Source organism: Myotis daubentonii, chromosome 11 (genome assembly GCF_963259705.1).
Source record: "Myotis daubentonii chromosome 11, mMyoDau2.1, whole genome shotgun sequence".
Taxonomy (NCBI): Eukaryota; Metazoa; Chordata; class Mammalia; order Chiroptera; family Vespertilionidae; genus Myotis; species Myotis daubentonii.
Window position 1 is genome coordinate 25,603,622 of NC_081850.1, and position 8,315 is coordinate 25,611,936.

An 8,315-nucleotide genomic window follows, 5' to 3' on the forward strand; every position below is an offset into this window, starting at 1 on the left:
AAATTATGAATGTTCTCTCCTTTGTAAAACAAGGGCCATGACTCCAATGGCAAAGACCCTTCTGGAGTGGACAGTGGTAGATTCTGTGTCTGTGTTCCATCTCATGCGGACCCACAGACACTGAGAAGAGCATACTGACATAACAGCAAAACAGCTAGACTGCTCTGTTCTGCCATGTCTCCTGAGAAACTGGGGCATTCTATTTTTTTTTTTTTTAACAAAGTTTGGGCTAAAACAGTTATTCTCTAGGTAGCCGTGTTTTCCTTTTCAAGTGAATTTATTACTAATAGGCATTCTCAAGTATCTGAAAAATGCATTGGGCAGAGTTTCAAGGTAACATGCATGCACAATCCCATACTCATTTGGCCACTCATGCTCTTTCTCCATATTCTATTTAAATGCCTTAGGGAAATTAGAAAATTTCATTAGAATGAGTTAGAAATGGGTGTTTACTAATTTACAGCTGCTCTAAAGGTAAGGTTTAAAGCAAATTCTTTGTTTTAATTCTATATTTACAATGAATATGTAACTAAATGTAACCATCAATATCCCAGACATTAATTGATTCTTTCTTTTCGATTGATTTTTTTAAGGATATAAAATACCAACACTGAAAAATAATGAATCCTGAAAAATTCTATGTTTAGAGATGATGGTGATTGATACACACTCAAGCATTATGTCATTTATTATTTGTGGCATACTGCTACTTTTTAGAACTATCTATTTTGCATTAAATATATTTAGGATTGTGGTTTTAAAAATTATAACTAAATAAATAAGCCAACCACATTCTCCTTTTTTCATTAACATAATTTTTATTTTCCCAATAATCTCTCTTCCTACTGCATAATTATTTAAATAACATTGTGTAATGTATAGTGAAGCAGCCAGGAGATTCAAAGACTTGGGTTATATTTGAACTGTGCTCTATATCTTCCAGCAAATCATTTAAACTCTGTCAGTTTTCTTATCTCCAGAATGATATGACGGAATAAGATGTTATGTATGGTTTCTTCTCTGCCATCCTATGATTTTATTAGCCTTTGGCTATAAGTAAACTGAGCAGAGTTTCATACTCAATAAGGCAATTTTACCATTATGAAAGGCAGTCTAGCTAATATACCTTCATATTGCCCTTCTTAATAACATGGCAGAAATTCTCTTTCTTTTTGGTTTAGCTGAATAATTGCGTGAATTCTGTCCAGGACCATTTCGTAGCAGAATTTCAGATTTCAGTCTCCATGTTATCTCATTGTCATTCGACTCTGTTGACTGATAATCCTGGCCTGAGGTCCTGTTTCTTTTTGAATCTAAGAGTAATCTAAAACTACAAACTCATATGGAATTGGCAACAATCTTAGAAATGAATGTGCCCATCCCATTGCGAAGGCTGGTGCCTGTTTTTATTGCATGTTAAATGTGTGCACTGAGTCCATTCACAGGGCTCATGTGGAGGATTCTATGACTGCTTTTAAACCAGCTGTTGCTTTCCTTCATCCCTCTTTAAAACCATGGGGGAATTGTTTGGAACATCAAATTTATTTCCCGGCAATTCCTGGCATGGGGCAGCATTGAAATAGAGCATGTGTTCAACTTTCCCAGATGAGGGCAATAAAAATGAATAAGAAGAAAACTTTGATACTGCTTTGAATAATTTTTTATTGTGGTAAAATAGACATAACATAAAATTTACCATTTTGACCATGTGCAATTCTGTGGCTGTAAGTATATTTACATTGTGTAACCATGACTGCCATCCGTTTTCTGAACTTTTTTATCTTCCCAAAGTAAACTTTGTACTCTTTACAATAACTTCCCATTCCTCCCTCCTTTCAACCCTGGAAACTACCATTCTATTTCCTGTCTCTGAATTTGATTTCCCTAGGTACCTCATGTAAGTGGAATCAGATAATATGTGTCCTTTTGTGAGTGGCTTATTTTACTTAGGATATTGTCTTCAAGGTTCATCCATGTTTTAGCTGTGTTTTTTTTTTAAAGTCTGAATAATATTCTATAGCATATATAGACCACATTGTATCTATGGATTCATTTGTTTATGGGCATTTGGTTGTTTCCACCTTTTGGCTATTGTGAATAATGCTGCTATGAACATTCGTGTACACATATCTGTTTGAGTCCCTAATTTCAGTTGATTTGGGTTTATACCCAAGCAATTCAATTGTTGGATCATATGGTAATTCTATGAGCTTTGATGAACAACCATCCTATTTCCCACAGGGCTGTACCATTTTTCATTCCCACCAGCAATACACAAGGGCATGATTATTTTAATTTTTCCTGCGTCTTTCCCCCTTCCCTTCTGCTTCTTTCCCTCCCTCCTTTTCCTCCCCACTCCCCCATCTCTCAGTCAAAGCTTACTAATTGGTTACTACTGACTTAGGAAAGTGAGTTCCTTTTTAGCAGAGGACAATGATAAAGGATTTATGAAGCTGATCAGGAAGAAAAGGAACCCACGATTTCGAGAAAATAGTAGAATCAATTTATACCCACCATTATTTTCATGTACCCTGGTACTTAGCTAGCTCTCAGACTTCGTCAGAAGTGAGGACACAGGGTGAGGGAGGACAGTTCAAAGGAACTTTATTAAGGCTATAATATAGTTTGTTGTATAGCCTGAGTATTTACGTGACAGTCCCAAATGCCTTTCTAAATCAGGTATAAATACATTTGGAATATCAATTGCTCTGCATGCACTATCTCTTTGCTCTCTCAACAAATGATGGGTGATAACTGTGTAAGATCTCTGAAAGCAAGGGCTCATGGGAGGGTTTCATGGTCACTGACTTCTTTAAAAAACATTATTCTATAAAAAATCTTAAATAATGTCAGGATGTTGGACTTAGAGGAGATTTCAGATACCTCTAGTTCAGTGGTTCTCAACCTTCTGCCCTTTAAATACAGTTCCTCATGTTGTGACCCAACCATAAAATTATTTTCGTTGCTACTTCATAACTGTGATGTTGCTACTGTTATGAATTGTAATGTAAATGTCTGATATGCAGGATGGTCTTAGGCGACCCCTGTGAAAGGGTCGTTTGACCGCCAAAGGGGCTACGACCCACAGGTTGAGAACTGCTGCTCTAGTTCAACTCACTCATTTTAAGGTGTAGAAATTGAGAATTCCTAAGAGCTCAAACTTAAGACTATACTAAGTCCAGTATTTTATTTTCTGCCAAAATATATAAGTTGAATTCTTAAGAATTCTGATATCAATTATCCTTCTCTCACTAATATCAATACACAACACCTGAAATGTAAGTTCAGTGGAAACTCCAGTATCCTCTTTTATAAAGGTGTAAATGGAGAAATAAAAGTGGAAAACTATAGTTAGTACCAACACATGTAAAAACACATGAAATTCCCTTGAAGATTCTATTAGTATTCATCTGTATCAGATGTATCATGCTGATGAAGCTGGATCATGGGAACGTTTCTCTGGGAACATCTTAAGTACAGATGTGCTGATGACTCTAGATTTTTCTTTGCATGGAAATTGGAGTGGGTGCCAACTTACAGACACAAGCGTGGCCATAGGGTCAGATTTTTAGAAGATTTTGGGGAAGTTTTGGTGGTATGATGATAAGAATAGTTTCAGAATGAGTGATTGGGGTATTTATATTGGTGAGGGTTATCAGGTTATATTGCTGCTTTAAATGTGATCAATTCCAAGAATTGAACAAGCCAACAATAATGGAGCTTTTGCCTATGGATTGTACCTTTATTTCTTGCTTATTTTGGGGGAAGCATGATACCTTATTCAATGACTACATTGAATTAACAATAGTTGGAGCAAGTGAAGAAAAAAAGTGCTAAAATTTTAAAATGAGAGTAAAATACATTATTGAAAATATTGACAGCTTAATTTAACAGTCTGTAAGGAATTATAATAAAGCTAGTAATTTTCCATTCAAATTCAGCCACCTCAAGACATAGACATCACTAGTGTTTGTTCAGCCATACTAAAAGGAGTCATGAAAACCCAGAAAGAATGCCTGATATCTCCAATAATGGTATTTTCAAATACTATTGAGGTTTGTTCTTTGATAGAAAACGTTTATATTGAAAGATGTGTAGGGAATTCGCCTGATACTACCAATAAAAAAAGGTAGATCAAACAAGTTATATAATCATTTAATAAAAGATACTGTCTCAAGACTGAGATCACTTTGTTATTCTTTTTTTAGATCCAAGTGATTCTGAGAGCAATCTCCATATGTAAGCTTTTTCAATTATGAAAGAGGAATGGCAATATTCAGCAAATAGTTTTCTCATGAGAATAACGTATAAGTGAATAAGCTTAAATCCTTTTGATTGTTTTAATGAAAGATGCTAAAAAAGAAACCCCACAACAAAACAGATAGTCAAAATTATAACTTATTTTTCTATCCAGAAAGTGTCAGCCTTTTAAATCATAATCTCTGCATGGATTTTCTTGGTTTGCTTTTATTTTATTTTTTTATTTTTATTTTTTTAAATATATTTTATTGATTTTTTACAGAGAGGAAGGGAGAGAGATAGAGAGTTAGAAACATCAATGAGAGAGAAACATCGATCCGCTGCCTCCTGCACATCTCCTACTGGGGATATGCCCGCAACCCAGGTACATGCCCTTAACCGGAATCGAACCTGGGACCTTTCAGTCCGCAGGCCGACGCTCTATCCACTGAGCCAAACCGGTTTTGGCGGTTTGCTTTTATTTTTATTGTTATGCTTTTATACTCTCATTAGAGGCCCAGTGCATGAAAATTCATGCACTGAAGGGGCAGTCCCTCAGCCCGGCCTGCCCCTCTCACAGTCCGGGAGCCCTCTGGGGAGGAAGGTGACCCGGCGATCAGGGGAAGGCGACGCCCCCATCACACCTCTGCTGCTGCCACTGCCGGCAGCACAAGCCTCAGCCGGCCCTGGTTACCTGAGCCTTGGGCTGGCCCTGGGCGGCTGGGGGGCAGAGGGGACTGGGGGGTCTCCGGAGGCAGGCAGGGCTGAGGAGACTGGACATTGCCATCTTGTGGCTGTGGGCACCGCCATCTTTGAGGGCATGGCAGTCAATTAGTATATTCCCCTTTATTGGCTGTGGGTGGCACCATCTTTAAGGGTGTGACAGTCAATTAGCATATTCCCTACTTCTTGGCTGTGGGTGCAGCCATCTTTGCGATGGTGTGAGGGTCAATTAGCATATTCCCTCTTTATTAGATAGGATTTTCCGTGTTACAGTTTTTACCAGTTTTACTACTAATTCAAGAGGTCTAGTCTGGATTAATTTTGCTAGCAACAAAGATTACAGATAAACAGCATAGTCTCATTGGCCTACACATTGTTACATTTATTTATTTTGATAGCCATGTTGCACATTTCTCTTGGTTCTGCCAAGATTTAAACTATACTAGATATCTCTGATTACTTTTTAGATTACTGTATTGGTACTGTTGATAATAGTCAGAGTGTGAACTTTAGTTATTTAATATAAAAGCATATTTCAGTTTAATATTCTGTTTTTATAGCTCTGTCCTGAATTATGATTGACAAATAAAAATTGCGTATATTTGTGCAATGTGTTTTTCTTAAGGTATACAACATGATGATTTCATATACATATATATTGTGAAATGATTACCACAATCAAGTTAACTAGCACATCCATCACCTCACACCATTCCTTCTTTTGTGTGTGTGGTGTGAATACTTAACAATCTACTCTCAGCAAATTTCAGCTATACAGCTTAATTTTAGTAACTATAATCACCATGCCATAGATTAGGTCTCCAGAATTTATTCACCTTGTAACTTAAATTTTAGTTTTATATTTTGCATAATTTACATAGTCAGGCTGAGTTAGTATGGCTGTGTTAAAATTTGTGTTTAGTTTAGGGCCACCATTTGAAAGACATTTGGTTAATGTTGTTGACATGAATAATAAAGTAGTCAACCTCTACGAAGTCAAGTTCATGTAGAAGTAGATAATTGCATGCTTGAAAAAGTAGGAACCATGAACTATTTGGTTAACTCTATTCAATATTAAGGGAGAAATTAAAACAATCCAACATAATCCTTACAATATTATTTTTTACAAAATCCCCCAAAGGGGTTAGCAAGCATAGAAATATGAACCTATCACTTAACATATTTGTTTCATATTATCTCTCATATCCACAGTTGATATTATTATAGTTTGATAAATATTTCACCTTTAAGCCAAAATAATGTTTTTCTTTCTGTATTTATAGCCAAACTCACTGGCTATTTTTTACTTTATTTCAGAATTTCTACTATGGACCTTTCTAATGTGATGCCTCCAGGTACTGATGGCAGTGACTGTAGCTTTTTGAAATTATGTACCTGAAACCTATATAATTTTATTAACCAATGTAATTCCAATAAATTCAATACAAATTAAAAAAAGAAAACAATGAATAATTTTCCTCTAGTGTCCTTTTTAAAGTCTACAAAGAGTTCAACGTGGGGAGGCAAAGTAAAATACCCATTTTTTTTTTTAAATTTTTGCTTTCATTGGATATTACTTTTCCTTGGCACTCTCTTATCTTATCTGTACTTGGCTAGCATTCCTGAACTTTCTTAACTGCAAAATCTCAATCTCCAAAATGCTTATTCATTCTCCTGGAGTCTTTGTTTTTAATGCTATTCCCCCCCCCCCCCCTATTTTACCATGAGACTTATTTTACCTGCTCTGAACTAAAAGCAATACATTTTCCTTATTGTATAATTTTCTTAGTGGTCACATTCCTCGTGTCCCTTATACCTAATTCTATGGCATTCTTGTCATATTTTTGTGTTTCCTCTGATCACATAGCATTGTTCACTGCATTCAGAAATTACCGTCTACAACCGAGTAGTTTGGAAAGTAGGAGAGAATGTACTATTTCTCTCTCTTATAAAGCTCCTGAAAACTCTGAGGCTTATATTACTGAGCTATTTTAGATTCTTTGAGGACCTTCCTTAACCTCATATCATTTATTACACTCTTCCCAAGTGGGGAAACCTTATAGGAGCATCAGAGGAGCAGCTGAAATGTTTATTGTAGCAAGATGGGATGACAGTCTTTATTCATGGATGGTGTGTCTTGGCAAGGAGTATTTTATTTTTTTTTGAATTTTTCTTCACTGTCTGGATACTTACTACCAAATGTGGATCTTGGACTTTGATGTAATCAATGCATATCATGTATCTTATTTGGGGTCAGAGCTCTCCATATCTTTAAAGGAAAAGAAAAGTGATGTGCAGTATTTACCATCAAGATAGGACACCTTTTCAGCACCGCTGTAACGTTGAACATTTATTCATCCATCCATTCAGTAAACATACACTGGGTCCCTAATATGTGTCGGGTTCTATCACAGGCATGGTCATGTTGAGATATTTCAGATAATTGCTCTTGTTCTTAAGAATCTTCTTGACAATTGGAATGATAAACTATATTAATAAAAGCCTTGGGGTGATCTGGCCAACAGGGGAGGGCAGTTGGGGATGATCAGGCCGGCAGGGGAGTAGTTCAGCGTCAATCAGGCTGGCAGGGGAACTGTTAGGGGGCGATCAGGCTGGCAGGCTGAAGCAGTTAGGGGCAATCAGGCAGGCACGCAGGTGAGCGGTTAGGAGACAGTGGTCCAGGATTGTGAGAGGGATGTCCAAATGCCGGTTTAGGCCTAATCACAGCAGTCGGACATCCTGGGATCAGGCCTAAACCAGCAGTCGACATTCCCCAAAGGGTCCGATATTGGAGAGGGTGCAGGCTGGGCTGAGGGACACCCCTCTCCCGTGCATGACTTTTGTGCACCAGGCCACTAGTCATGTATAAATACAATGCAGTGTGCCAAAAAAAGGGTGATACAGGTTGTCATGGGAGTAGATTTCTGTCCACATGTTTTTGTGAAATGCTCAAGCGTGTTCTCAACTCAAAGGTTTATCTAGGAATTGCCCTGTACAGCCTCTGGTCTGAAGAAGAGGATTTATGATTTTTTAAATCCTTTATTTCAAAGCTCAGCTAAAGCCCAGACAGATGTGGGGGTTTGGACATTAGGTCTGTGGTATTGGGTGCTTGGTAGACAGTAGATGCCCTTATTCCTGCTCATGCCTGCGGCCATCACAGCTACCAGCCTTTTGTTGACATTGGCTGGAATTCTGGGCCTGTGGCCCTTAGGCAAACCCCAAATTGGTTAGCCTAATTTTCAGGGTTTGAGAATATCACAAAGGTGATGATCTGCCGCTGCCACGGCCGTTATGGTAGCTGGAAAGGTCTGCTTTCCTCCTTGACCACACGTGGAGTGCTCACTTCACTCACC